Source organism: Mustela nigripes, chromosome 13 (genome assembly GCF_022355385.1).
Source record: "Mustela nigripes isolate SB6536 chromosome 13, MUSNIG.SB6536, whole genome shotgun sequence".
In the NCBI taxonomy this organism is placed as follows: Eukaryota; Metazoa; Chordata; class Mammalia; order Carnivora; family Mustelidae; genus Mustela; species Mustela nigripes.
Window position 1 is genome coordinate 65,638,435 of NC_081569.1, and position 19,445 is coordinate 65,657,879.

General features: G+C 39.5%; 1 long non-coding RNA gene across 1 annotated transcript in view; it reads left to right on the forward strand.

Moving 5' to 3' along the window:
- LOC131998942 (uncharacterized) overlaps window positions 1-19,445 on the forward strand; it is a 194,605-nt gene that overhangs the window by 52,849 nt on the left and 122,311 nt on the right. The window contains exon 2 of the long non-coding RNA XR_009398951.1: window positions 6,761-6,825. This is a non-coding gene — a long non-coding RNA (uncharacterized LOC131998942). The remainder of the gene's footprint in view (window positions 1-6,760; window positions 6,826-19,445) is intronic.

Here is a 19,445-nt window from a genome sequence, read left to right on the forward strand (position 1 = left end):
CCTTGAAATATTGCTCAAGCTGTTCTTCAGAGACTCCACAATGTTCTACCTGGTCCTTCATGATTATCCAATTATGTGCATCCTTTTCCTCACGATTCAAAGCGTTCTCCATAAACGCTTTCCTGATTTTTGACCATAACAAGTTTTCTTCATTCAGTTCCTGTAGCCCTTACTGCATATACTTTTCATTTAAATCTTAACATACCCAGTAGTTTTAGTGCATTTCCAAATAGAAGGTGGTGTTGACTAAAGCAGATGGTAAGTACTTTGCAAGGCCCAAGAACTGTATGGCTGCAGCATGTACTGATGGGGTATGCGAGACATCCCAGCAGGGCCCAAAGAGACAAATTTTAAAGTCTGACAAACTTAGATCTGAAACGTGTTTCCTCTTTTGACTAGATGATTGTATGACTGTATTGGTTTCCTATGGTGATGGTAACAAAATGTCGCAGAGTGGATGGCTAAAAACAGACATGCGTGCTGTCACAGTTCCAGAGGCTAAAACTGAAATCAAGGTGTTGGCAGAGCCATTCCTTGCCCCTTCTAACTTCTGATGGCTCCAGGCTTGTGTCTGCACCTCTCCAATTTTTACCTTCGTGATTGCATTGCCTCCTCTTTTTCTGTGTGTCTTCTCCTCTGTGTGTATGTGTTTCAAAACTCTCTCTGCTTCTTTAAAAAAAAAAAAAAAAAGATGTATTTATTCATTCATCTTAGAGAGAGAGAGCAAGAGAGAGTGTGCACTTTTGCACATGCACAACATGGGGGAGGGGCAAAGAGAGAGAATCCCCAAGCACACTCCTTGCCCAGTGCAGAGTCAACCTGGGGCTTGATCCTACGACCCCTGAGGTCATGACTTGAGTTGAAACCAAGAGTCAGACATTTAACCAACTGAGCTACCAGGTGCCCCTAAACTCCCTCTACTTCTTTCTTATGAGTGTACATGTGATTCCATGTAGAGGTCATTTGGATAATCCAGGATACGCTCCTCTTCTCAAGATCCTTATGTTAATTATATATTTTTCCATATAAGGTAACACTCATAGGTTCTAGAAGTTAGGACATGCATGTATCTTTTTAGGGGCCACTACTCAACTGGTTATACCATAACCCTAAGGAGATTTCATTTTTATGAGCTACATTTTCTCATCAGTAAGATGAGGACAATGACCTTCCATCATCATGGTTAAATATATTTTTGATATTAAACCACGTTTTGCAGGGTCCCATAAATGGGAAATAGCATTTCTCTGATGGACAACTCATTGCTATTATAATGAATTCAGGCCCTGCAACACCTTGTCTCTGGGGTTTGGGGGGGCTGTTCATCAAGAAATCCATTTAGTTATCAGATGACATCAACCATCCTGCCACCCCCAGCCACCACTGTCACATCCTGCTTCAAGTGCCTTTGGTGATACCTATATTCTCAACTTCATGACAAGCCACCACTGCCCATGCCCAGTTCCATGCCAAGGGCCCTGCTTCCTGGTACCCCCGCATTTGCCAGCAATATATTCCACAGCCATATCTACTTCTCACTCTTCTCAGATTATTATTTTGTGGAGCTGCGTGTGTGCTACCATGGAGACTAGGTGCTGCCACTGTGGTGTAGCCAAGTTACTCAACTCTCAAGGTGCCAAAGTTGTACTGTGTTCCTTGTAGTCTTGCATGTGCACAAACTACCCTGCACCCTTGCCCAAATGGGGCTACCCTCTCTTTCTCTGATTTAATATAAATACCTCTTTAATAGACAAGTACCATATATATGAGTCCATGTACAGTTAGGTCAAGACACAACTCAAAGGAGCGGTATCATGGATTGTCATACCCCATTAACAAACAACATACTGTCATGGACTAAGCCAGTTTGTCTGAATTACTACTCTTAAGGGGTTCTTATCTCCATTGTGCAAATAGACAGATAACGTCACAAGTTTGCTGGACATGTATGAACCCAATGATGGGTAGAACTAAGACTCCGGCTAGAATACTCCATTCCTCTCTTTCTCTTACACCTTCTCGCCTTCCCATTCTTCCACTTCCACCACTCACAAACACACAAAGACACTTTGTATAGCATCTACAATATGATAGGTGCTCAATAAATATAAGACTTTTTCTATCCTATACCCACAGTGCTTTTGCATTCATTAGTCAATAAATATGTTTTTACTAGTGAATATATAAATCTCTATTCTGTACAAAAAATGGAAATATCCCTCATAAAATTGCAGTCACTTAAACTGGGCCTCTGACGCTTGGGTGGCTCAGTTGGTTAAGCAACTGCCTTTAGCTCAAGTCATGATCCCAAGGTCCTGGAATCAGGTCCTGGGATCAAGCCCCACATTGGGCTCCCTGCTCAGTGGGGAGCCTGCTTCTCCCTATCCCTCTGCTGCTCTGCCTGCTTGTGTCTCTTACTCTCTCTGTCAAAAAAACAAATAAAGTCTTAAAAAAAACACTGGGCCTTTGACTTCTGACTTCAATCTCTACTTCTGTTAATTATATGGTTATTAATAATAAGCCCCAAATATAGATCTTTGTACAGTCATATGTAATTATGTAATAAGTAATAGTTCACATGCCATTTAAAATTCTTACTTCCTAGACACTTGCTTTGCAGCATTGCTAGTTGTGCTGAACTCTTTTACCTATAATAGGGAAAGGTCTCTAACTTTTAAGTTGTAAACCCAGGAAAGGATCTTGCTAATTCTATAATAATATTTACCTAGTGATTTTCTCCAGGGAAAAACATGTTTTGTTTTTGTTTTTTTTTTTTAACATAACTTTCAGATGACAAAATGTTCAGTTTGGCAACTATTCAGATAGTAATTTTGATCCTTGTTTTATACATGAGAACCTAAAGACCTAGAAAATAGCGACTTGCTCACATCAATATAAAAGCATTATGCAGCAAAACCTGATGCAAAGTTGGGATCATTTCAGAAGCAGTGTGCCAAGTTTCCAAGCATTTATTGTAATTTTTGTTTCATGGACCAATAATCATCTCTTACCCCTGAAATCACTGTGGAATGACACACTCCAGGTCTAGTAGGGGCCAAGGGAATTAAAGTAATTATGATGTAAACATGTTGGTATTTATGCTAATGCTTGCTAGAAAATGCAACCTATAGTAGATGGATTGACATAAGGCCTTATACCCAGTGCGTTCTCATTAAACATGTGAAGGCTGAAAATGCAAGAAGGCTGGCAGATTTGTGGGAAAAAAACAACTTGAAAATGTTAGTTAAGTGGCCGACTGAGAAGTAGAGGAAGGGATGGAAGAATAAAAAAGGCTGTTTAATTAGGGAAAAACTTGTAAGACTTGATCTAGGTATGTGGGAAATGGGAATGAGATTATTTCTCTACCTTCATCACATTCCTTTTACACCTCATGGCATTTTGCTTCACATTAGAGCATTGTCTGTTTTCTCTCGCTGATAAGATGTTAAGAGAAAATTGATAGAATTCTTTGTCATCATGGGTTTTTGTAGGACCTAATCCAAAAGCATTGGTGTCATTAGTAGATGTGTCTACTAAGGCAGCCGGTAAAAAGAAGATAGGTTTGAACTCCTTCCCCTACTTGCTATGTGATCTGGGAAAAGTTTCTTTTCCTTAGTGTTTTTCCTCATCTCTAGTATGAGAAATAATAATATCAGCAGTGTTGTTAGGAGATTTAGATGAGATAGTTTATATAACAGTACTTGGTGAAGCACAGGCTAGTACATATGTTATGTAAATAATGGTTTTTGGTTTTTTTTTTCTTCACTGTCTCTCACTTGCTGCATTAGACCTGTATTCTTGTTGGAAAAAGAATATAATCAAGGCGGGGCACCTGGGTGGCTCAGTGGGTTAAAGCCTCTGCCTACGGCTCAGGTCATGATCCCAGGGTCCTGGGATGGAGCCCCACATCGGGCTCTCTGCTCAGCAGGGAGCCTGCTTCCCTTCCCCTCTTTCTGTCTGCCTCTCTGCCTACTTGTGATCGCTGTCAAATAAATAAATAAAATCTTAAAAAAAAAAAAGAATATAATCAAGGAAATCAGCAACTTCAGCCTCCTTTCTAATTTAAATCATATGTGACACTATGTATATATCTACATGTATCCATATATGTGTGGATGGGTATGTATATATATGCTATTCATATCTGTGTTTCTTCATTGTTGAAAAATTGGGTACGGCTGACAGTGATTTCCATCACTGGGGCTTTCTCATGATACCGGATTTGGTTGAGAAGTGGAGACTACATCAGCCTTTGTAACTGAACAGGAAAATGATGTTCTGAAGACAATGCCTTAAACCCTGAGTCCTACCTCAGCCAGGAACCAGGCAGTGAGAAGCAAGAATGATCAGATTCATGGCCTCAGTCTAAGTGAGTGAATGCTGGGATCAGAGAAGGGAGACAACTCAGCAAGGCTCACATCCAGCCTAGATGATAACCTTAGAAGAGTTAACATTAGGTATGAAATGAGCTGGATTATGGGGAGCAAGTCCAGAGCAAGAGGAAGGTATCAAGCTACCTCAAGACTTTCTGTAAGACCACCTACTGATCCAAACCCATAATTTTGTATTATTTGCTGTTGATAGGCTAGGCAGGTATTAAAGTAATGCTTTCTTGGTTATCGTCTATAGCAATGATACCAGAGAAAGCACAGAACAGTTACCATTATCCAGTATCCAAGGTTTGAATGGCATGGTTAAAAATTGTCCCATAGCAGCTTTTGCACAGCAAAGGAAACAGTTAACAAAATCAAAAGACAACTGACAGAATGGGAGAAGATATTTGCAAACGACATATCAGATAAAGGACTAGTGTCCAGAATCTATAAAGAACTTAGCAAACTCAACACCCAAAGAACAAATAATCCAATCAAGAAATGGGCAGAGGACATGAACAGACATTTCTGCAAAGAAGACATCCAGATGGCCAACAGACACATGAAAAAGTGCTCCATATCACTCGGCATCAGGGAAATACAAATCAAAACCACAATGAGATATCACCTCACACCAGTCAGAATGGCTAAAATCAACAATTCATGAAATGACAGATGCTGGCGAGGATGCGGAGAAAGGGGAACCCTCCTACACTGTTGGTGGGAATGCAAGCTGGTGCAACCTCTTTGGAAAACAGCATGGAGGTTCCTCAAAATGTTGAAAATAGAACTGCCCTATGACCCAGCAATTGCACTATTGGGTATTTACCCTAAAGATACAAACGTAGTGATCCAAAGGGGCACATGCACCCGAATGTTTATAGCAGCAATGTCCACAATAGCCAAGCTATGGAAAGAACCTAGATGTCCATCAACAGATGAATGGATCAAGAAGATGTGGTATATATACACAATGGAATACTATGCAGCCATCAAAAGAAATGAAATCTTGCCATTTGCGACAACATGGATGGAACTAGAGCGTATCATGCTTAGCGAAATAAGTCAAGCAGAGAAAGACAACTATCATATGATCTCCCTGATATGAGGAAGTGGTGATGCAACATGGGGGCTTAAGTGGGTACGAGAAGAATAAATGAAACAAGATGGGATTGGGAGGGAAACAAACCATAAGTGACTCTTAATCTCACAAAACAAACTGAGGGTTGCTGGGGGGAGGGGGTTTGGGAGAAGGGGGTGGGATTATGGACATTGGGGAGGGTATGTGCTTTGGTGAGTGCTGTGAAGTGTGTAAACCTGGTGATTCACAGACCTGTACCCCTGGGGATAAAAATATATGTTTATAAAAAATAAAAAATTTTATTAAAAGCCTTAAAAAAAAAAAAATTGTCCAATAGCTGGTAGACACTCCGGCCAGAGGAAGTAGTCCTGTTCCTGGGCTCTATCCATTTACCTTCACCAACACACTGGAAAGCCATGTAGGATGATTCCCAAATAAACCCCTTCTGCTACTCTGTCTGGGTTGCTTTAGAATTTTCTTTGGGAGGGGGCACCTGGGTGGCTCAGTGGGTTAAAGCCTCTGCCTTCAGCTTGGGTCATGATCCCAGGGTCCTGGGATCGAGCCCTGCATCGGGCTCTCTGCTCAGCAGGGAGCCTGCTTCCTCCTCTCTCTCTGCCTGCCTCTCTGCCTACTTGTGATTTCTCTCTGTCAAATAAATAAAATATTAAAAAAAAAAAAAGAATTTTCTTTAGGATATGATAGCTTTCCTAGATTTTCCTTTCTGTCCACCCTTGCTTGAACTCTTGAGGTCTCTGGGTTCAGAAAGTTTGCCGTTGCCAAATTCCTTATCACCATAATTTGTTAGTTTAGGTAAAGAGCCCAATTTTTCTAAAATCTGTGGTGTGCCAGGTAGGAGGCAGGGGAGCTATCTGCCTGGTGGGAAATATTTTATTACTGTCTTGGTTGAGAATTGTCAATGCATGGCAATGATAAAAAATAAATCAACTTTTAGTTGGATGTATTATTGTTTTTCTAAAATTATCTACAGCAGCACACCCTCTTATTTTCTGAACCTCAAGGAGAGTCCTTATCCTGGTCCTCCTAACATGGTCTTATTACCTTCAGTAACCACATAGCATAGTTTCTAAGACCCTGTATGAAACTACTGGCTTACATACTGGCTCTTTGTGGAGAAATATTTTTGGTGGGGGGGGGAAGTCTAGTAGTGCTTAAAGAGGGATTATGAACCTAATTCCAGTTTGTTTTCTATTTCCTTAGTAATCTGTAAGCAGTGCACTTTTGCCGCATTTGTCGCCATCCTGATATCTTTTTGTTCATTTTCTTTTCTATTTACTGTTGAATGCAGAGTCCTGGATCACTTCGCCACAGACTGACAGCCCGGAATCCTAAGGAAGACCCAGACTCCCAACAGTAAGGCATGGTCTTCTGTAATTCTGTGTCTTCCACATGGAATGATACTGTGATTTGATTAAGCTTGAATTTGGATGCTCATTCTTCTTAGGGAAGAAATATTCTTCTTAGGGAAATATTTCTTAGGGAAATATATTCTTTGTCATTTTGTCTGGACGTTTGCCTCATACTGGCTCTAGACACGCTCAACTGAGTAGTCAGGTTGGGTTAGCGTTTCAGATTGGTGTCTTGAGTTGATATAGATCAAAATTCAAGTTTTATTATGATTTTTAAACCCTCTTTGCCAGTTTAGAAAAAACACAATAGAAGGAGAATAAAGACAAATAGTAGAAGCACTGCTTTAAGCATACCGTTTGAATAACAGTTTGGAATCCTAAGGAAGTCTGGGTCAGTTTGCTGTATGCCGTATACCGAAAATGCTTTATGGAGTTATTTCAAAATTTTAATCAATGTAAAGTTGTGCTTTCAGTAACTAAATATATATACTGTAATGACCATGTCTGGCAGCCAGTTGCTAGAGCAAGGAGAGATATATGATGTGTATAGAGCAAAATACTACTGATTTTGACCAAGTGATAGGAAAAAAATAAAACAAGTATGAAAGAGAGTCTGTTAAATGACTGGGACATGTGACTATTTTGCCTCATGAATATTTGAGGGAACAGGGTCAGAGCAGTAAGGAGTTCTGTCTGAACAGTGACAGAGGTATGGGGTGACTGGATGAATACTATGGTCATCGTGAACTTCTGCATAGACACTGTGAGACATAAGCAGGCTATCCTAGTGATTGTGTTGAAGTCATTACTGACTCTTGGTGCAATTTTAAGTCTCTTGGTTCCTATAAATGTGTATCCAAGTTTCTAGTATTTTTCAGTTTGATGCTTCCCCAGGATTCCCCTTTTCCTACATCACATTTTCTCATTTCTCAAATCAGGTGCTGATATACTCCTTGGTAAAACTATAACTCACTCAGTAATTCCTTAGTTATTTTCAGCTTATGTCTAAGCAATCTGTTGTAAAGACTGCTCTTCTGTTGGAGAGGACCTTTCACAATTTGTCTACTTTGTCTAGGAGGATCTGTACCGAGAGGTTAGTTCAAGGAAAAAGTGTGGCTCACCATGGGATGGCAGTAGAGAGCAGCCTGGCAGACTGAAAATTTAGACCTGATTTTTGAGCCAGATTGAGGAGTGGGCCTAATGGGAAGAGCTAGCCAACCAAAGTAAGCTGCTTTGATTGTTTCCTTTGTATTTATTATGGAAGTGTCTTTCTGAAGAAGGGACATAGCTGTTAAGAAAAGTCCCTGATAGACACATCTGAGAGTGATAAATCAGGAGAAAGGGAGATCATTCCTATAATATACTAACTTCAGTTGATCAGAGGTCTGCCTCTCTCTTTCTCTCTCTCTCACACACACACACCACCCCTGCATACTACATACATTGAGAGAAAGGGAGAGAGAGAAGGTGGAGAACGAGAGGAGAGAAGAGACATACATACTTTATCATTAGAAAGCAAGGCTAAGTGAGATCAAGGAGAAGCCAGAAGGCAGTTGTAACTGATCAAGAACCACTTGCAACAGCTAAGTTTTGAGGCCACATACCTTGACATCGTGTCTTCCATCCTTAAAGGTGTCAAAGTACAACTGGAATAGATAGGAGGGGGACGGTTCTAGCATGCTACGCATTTGGTATTTACTATTATGCAGAGAAATCAGGAAATGTTAATGACAGAAGGCATTTTCAAAATTAATAGCCCAGGAGATGTCATGTATTACCTATACTCTTTTAGTTTAACTAGAGGCAGTATTCAGATGGGAGGGTCACTTGTCCTACTTGTCCATAGCCTATCCTTTCCAAATTGGCAAGAACAGAGGAAATTTGATATTTTCTCCCAAATGTAAAAGATATTAAAAGAGTCTGAAATGCATTTGTACTAATTTACCTTAATTAATATTTTGGTCTATGAGAAAAAATTGGGGCCACAAGGGAGTTTAGAATATCATCTCTGATTGTCTAGTAGGTTAACATGATAACCAATTATTGTGTCACAGGATCACTCAGGAACTATATCCTTAGAAGATACTGCATCAGTCAAATATCACTGTCTTAGCTCCTCTATTTTCCTAAATGGGAAGTCTGAAATAGGAGGACAAATGGTACAGTATTCTGTGTCCCAATTTTTCTTACCTTCAAGGAAAATCTTTTATGAAAACCCAATGTGTAAAACAATTAAAGTAAACATGGAAGAGATAGTGAGGATGATAGAAGAGGCCTGTTTTCCAACTATGCTATCCCTCTTCCTCTGAAATGGCCCTAGGACTGTACCAGAAGAATGTGGATGGTGGAAGAAATGGAGCTTTGTGGCCGAAGACAAGTGGAGTCCATCTTTAATAATCTGTGTGACACTGATATTGTTACTTGATTTCTCCTCAGTTTCAGCAGCCTCTTCTAAAAACTATGAATAGCATTGATATAATAAAGTTGTACAAAAGATTAAATGAGACATGTATAAAAAGGACTGATAGGCGAAGACTGGATCTTAAAGTTTTTTTGTTGTTGTTTTTGTTTTTTAAAGATTTTATTTATTTGTTTGACAGAGACACAATGAGAGAGGGAACACAGGCATGGGGAGTGGGAGAGGAAGAAGCAGGTTTCCCAGGGTCAGCCTGAGATAAAAAATAGTTTGCTAATATTGTTGGTGGCTTGGGAATATGGACAGTGGTGAGTGGAGGGACATTCTGTCCTTCATGGAAAGTTATGGAAGGACTGAAAGACATTCAGTCCTTCATGGAAAGTTATGGTGGTCTCACTTGAGCCACACGACTTTGCAGTTCCTGTTCCTCCCTTGCCATTTCCCCTTGGCCACTGTAGAGGCAGCTTTGGTTCCAGTCCAAACCTGGCCCTGGAGAAGATTTGGAATTTACAGAGCCCAGTGGATCCTGAGAGAGGTCTGTTGCTGGGCCAGGGAGGTTCCTGGGCCAAGACTCACCAAGGCCAGCCTTGGGAAAGATCTAATCACAAGTCAAATGAAACAATCATGCCTGAGTCCCCTGATGCACATTAACACAGTTTGAACCAGTGACTATCTCTAGCTGCTTTCCCACCAGGTCCCCAGGAAGTCTGCATATGAAACAGGGATCAGTTGGTACCAATGTTTACACCTCTTCATAAAGTATCAACTTAAATTTTTCATGCATTAGAGAATAGGGATTAATGCTCAAAAAGAAAGCTGCTCATAAAATAAAACTAATGTAATACGACTCTGAACAGATTTCAGAGACACGTCTTCCAGCCTGCCTGGGGTCCCTTGGAAGGAAAAGGTTTTCTCTGATTATCAGCAAACTATGGAAAACCATGACTAATACTGCTAGAAACTCTCCAGTTTCTTTTTTTTTCTTTGACCCAGAAACTCTTTCTTCCTCTTGGTCCCTTAAAACCTCTATTAGTGACTATTTTGTGACAGTGGCTTTGTAATCTCCCAATTCTGGCTCTCGAGTGGGGGGAAAAAAGGGCTTATTGGCGAGCTCACAGGGTCTGGAAAGGCCGTTCCTTTCCCAGCTGGCCAGGAGTCCCGGAAGCCTGAGAAGGCTGTCCACAGGCTGTCTGGCAAGGGTGAAGGAAGAGGGGAGGAGAAGGCTTAATTCCTAGCTGGCTGGACCTCGGAAGGTGGCCTCGTTTCCCTTTGGCTCATGAAACAGAATAGAAGGCCAAGAATCCTGGCTTAGTTCCTGTCAGCTTGTCGCCTTGTTTGTGGGCTTGTGGAGTGAACTGAGCTCCGGAAGAAGTTTGAGCGCTGCCTAAGACAGGCTTACAACTGAGCCTTGAGGAAGACAGACCCTCCCTGTCGCCCCTGGGGTCAGAATCTCTTAGTCAGAAGCCTCTGTCCTTTCAGTTCAGAGGAGAAGTGGATTGAGGAGTAAATGGCCTAATTAGTTGTGGAATGTTTGCTTAATACATTAGGATCCTTTCTGTGTTCCCATGAAATTACCATAAACATAAACTACAAACACTTATTTTTAAGCATCCCAAACCTCATTGCATATATCAAAGGGTATATGACATTAACACTTAAATTTATGAATGTATTTTTTTGCAGCAAATGTGAAACATGACTCCAGAAATCATCTTAAAATATTATTCTTCTTGGAGAGACTGGTATGACCTCAATGAAATGCTCATTTATGCAACATGACTCTAATAGACACAGGCTTTATTAAAACTACTCAGTATCTATCCAGCTTGCTCTATGCAAGAAGGCACTAAGTCTTAATCATTTCTCTTTTCCCAGTACTTAATAGAGTATTTCTTTACAACTTTATTGAAATATAATTGATAGACAACAATTGTACATGTTTAATATATACAATTTGGTAAGTTTAAACATGTCCATACACCCATGATACCATCATCATAATCAAGGTTTAAGCATATTGTTAGGCGAACGTGATAACCACTACTCTACGGAAACGGTTTAAGCATATTGATCACCTTCAAAAGTTTCCTTATGTCCATTCATTTTTTGTCTTAGTTTCTCTTTTGTGGTAAGAATATTTAACATGACACCTACCCTCTTCGTATATTTTCAAATGTACTTGTATTGTTACAGGTACTATGTTGTACACCATATCTCTTAGAACTTACTCATCTTGTACACTTGTAACTTTATACCCACTGAATGAGTTCTTATTTCCCCTTTCCCCCATCACCTGCCATTCTATTTGCTTCATCTGGAAGTCAGACTATTTTAGGTACCTCATAAAAGTAAAATCATACATTATTTGTCCTGTGTGTCTGGCTAACATTACGCTAACATTAGCGTAATGTCTTCCAGGTCCATCCATGTTGTTAACACCTGGTAGGATTTCCTTCTCTCTTAGGGCTGAGTAATATTCTATTGTATTTATATACCACATTCTCTTTATCCACCCAATCACTAATGGGCATTTAGTTTGTTTCTTTACTTTGGCTATTATAAATAATGCTGCAGTGAACATGGGAATGAAGATAACTTTCTGAGATCCTGATTTCAATGTTTTCAGGCATATACCCAGACATGGGATTGCTGGATCATGTGGTAGATCTATTTTAAATTTCTTGAGGAACCTCCATACTGTTTTCCATAGCAGCTGAAGCATTTTACATTCCCACTAACAGCATATAAGTGTTCAAGTTTCTCCAAAGCCTTGGCAATACTTATTTTTTGTTGATAGTTATTCTAATTGGTATGAGGTGATATCTCATTGTGGTTTTGATTTGCATTTCCCTGATGATGAGTGATGTTGAGCATTTTTTCATGTGTCTGTTGGCCATTCGTATGTCTTTTTTGAAGAAACGTCTATTAAATGTTTTGCTCACTTTGTATTTGGACTACGCTTTTATTTTTTCTCTTCTTCCTTCCTTCCTCCCTTCTTTTTTATCTTTTCTCTTTTCTTTTTTTTTTTTCAAGATTTTATTTATTTATTTGAGAGAGAGACAGTGAGAGAGAGCATGAGTGAGGAGAAGGTGAGAGAGAGAAGCAGACTCCTTGTGGAGCTGGGAGCCCGATGTGAGACTCGATTCCGGGACTCTGGGATCATGACCCAAGCCAAAGGCAGTAGTCCAACCAACTGAGCCACCTAGGCGTCCCACTTTTTCTTTTTTTGATATTGAATTGTTTCTTTTGAAAATTAATCCTTTGTCAGATGTTTGACTTGCAATTATTTCTCCCATTCCAAGGTTGCTTTTCACTCTGTTGTTTCCTTTGAAGTGCAGAAGTTTTATAGTTTGATATAGTCCCATGTGTCTGTTTTTGGTTTTGTTGTTTGTGCTTTTAGTGTCATATCCAAAAAATACTTGCCAAAACCAATGTCATGAAGATTTTTCTCCTGTGTTCCCCCCACTCCCCCGGGGACTTTTATAGTTTCAAGTCAAGCATTTACGTCTTTAATCCCTTTTGAGTTGAGGTTTATGTATGCTATAAGATAGGGGTTTGATTTCATTCTTTTGTATGGATATCCAATGTTTCCAATACACCTTGTGGAAGAACCTATTCTTTCCCCATTGTGGATTCTTGGCATTCTTGTCAAAAATAAGTTGAGCATATATGTGTGGGTTTACTTGTGGATCTCTATTTTGTTCTATTAGTCTTTTTTTTTTTTTAAGAATTTATTTATTTATTTGACAGGGAGAGATCACAAGTAGGCAGAGAGGCAGGCAGAGAGAGAGAGAGGAGGAAGCAGGCTCCCTGCGGAGCAGAGAGCCCGATGCGGGACTTGATCCCAGGACCCTGAGATCATGACCTGAGCTGAAGGCAGCGGCTTAACCCATTAGTCTTTATGCCAGTACCAGACTGTTTTAATTACTGTAGTTTTGTAATATATTTTGAAATTAGGTACTGTGATACTTCCAGGTTTGTTCTTTTCCTCTCAAGATTACTTGGCTACTCTGAGTCTTTATGAACTTTAGGATTATTTCTTCTATTTCTGTAAAAACAATGTTATTAGTCTACAACAAGAATAATATTTAATCTGTAGATTATTCCTTCAGGGAGTATGGGCATGTTAATAATATTTTAATGGCGTATTAAGGTAGAGACCAAAATGCTCAGCAAATACTGCCTGTATGCCTTGGCCACTTTGCAATTAGGCAAGGCACTGTGACCAATACTAGTCAATAACATGTAAGTGGAAGTGATGAATTTATCACTTTTGGGCTAAGGGAGTAAGAGCCTATATGCGGTTTTTCATGATTTCGTGATAGGATTCCATGGCATGATTTTATAACAATCAAGCAGGCCCAGGTTCTGGATAGCATAGCTACAGGATGATGGGAGTTTCCATCAGTTTGGATCTCTGAGTAGCTATGTGGAGCAGAGTCCCTGCTGACTGTGAATGAGACATAAAGTATGAGCAAGAAATAAGCTCCTGTCATATTCAGTTACTGAAATTTTGGGCTCAGTTTGTGACTTGCATAATGGAGCTTCTCCTGACTAATACAGTTGCCAAGCCAGTAGTGAGCCCTTCCCCCAAGTGGCTCAGAATGATGCTACTAAATAGCAGAGCTATGGTGGGACTTCGTCCAGTGTTCCTAGAACAAAGAAAATCTGCGGTAAGACTTGTGTCACAAGGGAGGTAATATTGATTCTAGATCTTTGTAGATGCGTCGTCATATTTTAGGCAAAGGAGATAGGAGGGCATTCTAAGCAAAGACAAAGAGGAGGGGAAGGGTTTTCTGTATTTGGTCAGTTAAGGCTTCATTCATTTATTCATTTATTCTTTCATTTAGTTCTATTGTTGATACTGGTCATTAACTGACGCATAAATTTCATGGGTGACTTGGTAGGATGAACAGCAAAATTATTTAGGATCAGGTTGGGAAGGGCTTTGTTTGTCTTGCTAATGTGGAGGTTTAATTTCAGGAGAATTTTAAATGACCTTTACAACTTTAAAATACAAGCTTTTATTTGATAAAAAGAAATGGACTTAGTTATTATACTCATGTATGTTAGGAATCTGGGGATTTGATACACATTATTTTTAGGTTCGATTCAACACAAGTCAATGGCAGAGCTTATAAACAACTTAGGATTATGTACTGTTTCTCCCATTTACCTGTCACGCTATCTACAACTTCTCCCACGTTCCTGTCTCAAAAAAAAAAAAAAAAAAAAGGCACAAAAGTGAGTGAAAAAAAAAAAAACAACCTCAAGTTATTTTAGAAACCAACAGTGGGAATGGGAGTGGAGAAGTAGGGATATAGATGATGAGATAACACCCTCCAAGTATACTGTTTGATTTAATTCAGTCAGTTGTTTCGTTTTTTTTGTCCGTGGACTCATCCCATTCACCCCAACCTAAGACAACTCCTGTTTCATTCCGTAGATTTTTTCCTAACTCACATCCTTTCACTTTCTTAGCACCCCTTCACTTTCCTACTTTGCAGAGAGGTCTTGGGCGGATGATATCTTTTATGTACAAATCTACCCTTCATCCAAAAATATGTTGGCATTTGAAGAAAGAGGAGACGGTAATACTTAGTAGTCATGTAAAAAGGTCATATTGTATGATTAAAGGTTTGTGATATGGGAACAATGTGGATGACTCAGAAAACTGACATTTTATAATACAGAATGAATTTTATTTTCCCTAGAATATTATTTCATTTAATCAGAATTTATTGACTAGAATTACAAACTAGATATTTCTAAAATATGAGGAAATATATTTGTACCTGGAATTAAATCTAGTATTGGGTTTTACTACTTCAAAAAGATGAGTAATTATTATCCCACGTGAACTCCACAGGAAGTGACATGTAAATTATATTATCAGTCCTGTGCTTATAACCTGGGCAGAGTATGTGATGAGGAACACCGGAGTACTAATGATGCCACCTTCTTGGGTTTACCTGGATGGGGTAACACATTTAAATTGCCTTTCTGTAGCTTCAGAGAACCCATGGGCTCAACCCTGGCCAGCTTTCTCAAGTGTTGTCATTAGTCTACAGCAGGGAAAGATCACAAAAGACCTGGCATAACCCATTTTCACCACAAGAAAAAAATTCAAATCATAAATTCTGGTAATTAGAGATTAACATTATCTTTTTATATTTGGAGAAGTGCATATTGCTATCATTATAAATAAGTTTAGTCTATTTAAGTTGTTTTTAAAGAGAATTATGCAGAAAATATTAAAAAGCCACAGATTTAAACATTTTCACCAATGATTTTATTGTTGTTAGTGAAGTGGCACAGTCAGGGGCATCTAACTAATCATTCTCGATACATTTCATTCTCCAAGCTGTCTTGAGAAAATATTTTTCAGTTGACTTCATTGGCAAAGCTGACCAGAAGACAATATGGGATAAACTGTTTTTATAGTAGATATTGTGACATAATCTAGGAAACCATAGCAGAGAGAATATTGGCTCAGTCTCCTCATAGTTCAGCTCTTTCTATGTAAATGCCCAATCAGTTGCTCATAAAAACTGGAATTATGACCTTCATTTTCTGGGGCTTGAAGTTAGAGCAAAAGTGTTCCATCAATAAAATCTTCAATGGTTTTTCGATCCTTATAATATCACCCAGCAATTCTCTCCCTGAGTTGAGATAATAGCAGCAATTAGGCAGCTTTTATTTCTCAACCCCTTTTAACTTTTGCTGTCTTATAAATGAACACACTGCATATATATGAAGCCAGTATAGAAAGGATGCTGACCAGTGTCAGAAGCAAGGAAAAACAATTAGCCCATTCATGAATTATCCTCTATTCTTCACTTTAGCCCCAAAGGTTAAATGTGAATGTGCTTAGTTGCCTCACTTTCTATTTTGACCACATGTGAACGCTTTGGTGGAGTTCTACAGAGACTAAAAAAAAGTAAGATTTTGAAAATTGAACACACTTGCATTTATTAATGGTCACTAATGGCATGTAATTAAAGTGATTACAGGAAGGCAAACAGACAATTAACTTGTTGGAAGTGTCAAGGAAGGGCAATAACAGAGTTTAAAGTTCTTATCTGTCTGGTTCATCTTTAAGTCCCACAAATATCATAAAGAAAGAGTGATGCTAACCAGAAAGGTCAGGCTAATATTAGACCTTTATAAAGCAACCATGGAGTCTGAAGGGGACAGCAGAAGGCCAAGGGCAAAAAGCTGGGGTAGTGGGGGGTTGAAGGAAGGGAACTAGAACCAAAACCAGGCTTCAAGAATGATGGTGGCTTTATCAGAGCTCTGATGAGGACTAACTACAGTAGATGGCAAACAAAAAATGATGAGTGTATCTTTCCTTTCATCAGTCTGTGTGCTTCGAAGTATGAATCACATTTGTCAGCTCCTATTGGCCATGGTCTAAAACTCATTTCTTCTGTTTATTAATTGCATGTTACCAGGTGAATTATAAGCTCTCAGGAAACAAAACTTTCATTTTAGGAATCTTCCATGTGTTCTGCCATGCTCAGGAAACCGAGTGTCATTGGATGAACAGGATGGTTCTGAATTATCTGTGCAGCATCCGCTGGATACTCCACTAAGTACTAGGAACCCCCTCTCAGTTATAGACATAGACCTTTTATGGAATCTATGGACAACCACTGACACCCAAAAACTCCACTAATACTAATAAATGTATATATGCCAACTAGCTTTTAAGCACCACACGTTATTCTTATATTCTTATATTCTTATACTGCTGTGTGATGGATATTTCCTATCTAATGTGGAACTCTGATCCCATTACTATCCCAATCAAACACCTTCAATGGCTCTCTGGATCTACATGGCACAGTCCAATCCTGACTGTCACAAGTACCTGCAAGCTGGGCCCAACTTGCTGTTTGTAACTGATCCCCAGCTACTCTCCTTCAGATACCCTGCATTTCAGTCATAGCCCTTTTCATGAATCCTGTATATTCGCTGAGCTGTCCCATCTCTATTCCCTGGCTTATGCTATCCCAACTGTTTTTCCACACTGAAATTCTGTCTTTATTTCAAGATCTACCTCACATGTCACACTAATGGCACATCCTTACCTAATTTCTCTCCCTGCCTTCCACTTCTGAAACTCCCAAGGTTCTTACCTGTACCATTCTTACTTATATGTGTTTATTTATTTATAGATCCAACTCATTTCTGTAATAACACCGTAACAACACTGTAACAGTCTGTGGTGATGCACTTTATCAACTTCTCAATGCATCTTTATAATGAAAACATAATAACTTAAATAAACTTATTTCCCCCAATCCAACTATCTTTTTTCACTTAGTGAACTCCTACTTAACTATACAGACCCAGTCTGAATATCACCTCTTGCAGAAAGTTCTTAAAACTTCAGGACTGGGTTAAGTGCACCTTTGTGTTTTCTCATTGTCTTTTGTTCTTATTTTCATCTTGAATCTGTATCATCATAGTGAAATTGTCTAATTATAGGGCTGTCTTTACTATTAGACTCAAATCCACCCCCCAAGGAATTATATAGTATTAAATTCCCTAAGCCTCTGAGAATTACAGCTACCATATTATAGGTACTTGGTATATTCTGAAAGACTTTTTTGTAAATTTAACATATAATGCTTTATTTGCCCCAGGGGCACAGGTCTGTGAATCATCAGGCTTAAACATTTCACAGCACTCACCATAGCATGTACCCTCCCCAGTGTCCAACACCCAGCCACTGTACTACCCCCACCCCCAGCAACCCTCAGTTTGTTTCCTGAGATTAAGAATCTCTTATGGTTTGTCTCCCGATCCCATCTTGTTTCATTTTTTCCTTTCCTACCCCCCACAGCCCCCCACCCTGCCTCTCAAATTCCTCATATCAGAGAGATCATATGATAATTGTCTTTCTCTGATTGACTTATTTTGCTCAGCATAATACCCTCTAGTTCCATCCATATGGTTGCAAACGGCAAGATTTCATTTATTTTGATGGCTGCATAGTATTCCATTGTATATATATACCACATCTTTATCCATTCAACTGTTGATGGACATCTAGGCTCTTTCCATAGTTTGGCTATTGCTGCTATAAACATTCAGGTGCACGTGCCCCTTCAGATCACTACATTTGTATCTTTAGAGTAAATACCCAGTAGTGCAATTGCTGGGTCATAGGGTAGCTCTATTTTCAACTTTTTGAGGAAACTCCATGATGTTTTCCAGAGTGGCTGCACCAGTTTGCATTCCCACCACCAGTGTAGGAGGGTTCCCCTTTCTCTGCATCCTTGCCAACATCTGTCATTTCCTGACTTGTTAATTTTAGCCATTCTGACTGCTGTGAGGTGGTATCACATTGTGGTTTTGATTTGTATTTCCCTGATGCCGAGTGATGTGGAGCACTGTTTCATGTGTCTGTTGGCCATCTGGATGTCTTCTTCGCAGAAATATCTGTTCATGTCTTCTGCCGATTTCATGATTGGATTATTTGTTCTTTGGGTGTTGAGGTCGATAACTTCTTTTTTTTTAATATTTTATTTATTTATTTGACAGACAGAGATTACAAGTAGGCAGAGAGGCAGGCAGAGAGAGAGGAGGAAGCAGGCTCCCTGCTGAGCAAAGAGCCCAATGTGGGGCTCCATCCCAGGACCCTGGGATCATGACCTGAGCCGAAGGCAGAGGCTTTAACCCACTGAGCCACCCAGGCAGCCCAGTTCGATAACTTCTTTATAGATTTTGGATACCAGCCCTTTATCTGATATGTTATTTGTGAGAATCTTCTCCCATTCTGTCAGTTGGCTTTTGGTTTTGTTGACTGTTTCCTTTGCTGTGCAAAAGCTTTTGATTTTGATGAAGTCCCAATGGTGCATTTTGCCCTTGGTTCCCTTGCCTTTGATGATATTTCTAGGAAGAAGTTAATGCAGCTGAGGTTGAAGAGGTTGCTGCCTGTGTTCTCTTCAAGGATTTTGATGGATTCCTGTCTCACATTGAGGTCCTTCATCCATTTTGAGTCTATTTTTGTGTGTGGTGTAAGAAAATGGTCCAATTTCATTTTTCTGCATGTGGCTGTCCAATTTTCCCAACACCATTTGTTGAAGAGTCTTTTTTCCTTTGGACATTCTTTCCTGCTTCATAGAGTATTAGTTGACCATAGAGTTGAGGATCCATTTCTGGGCTCTCTATTCTGTTCCATTGATCTATGTGTCTGT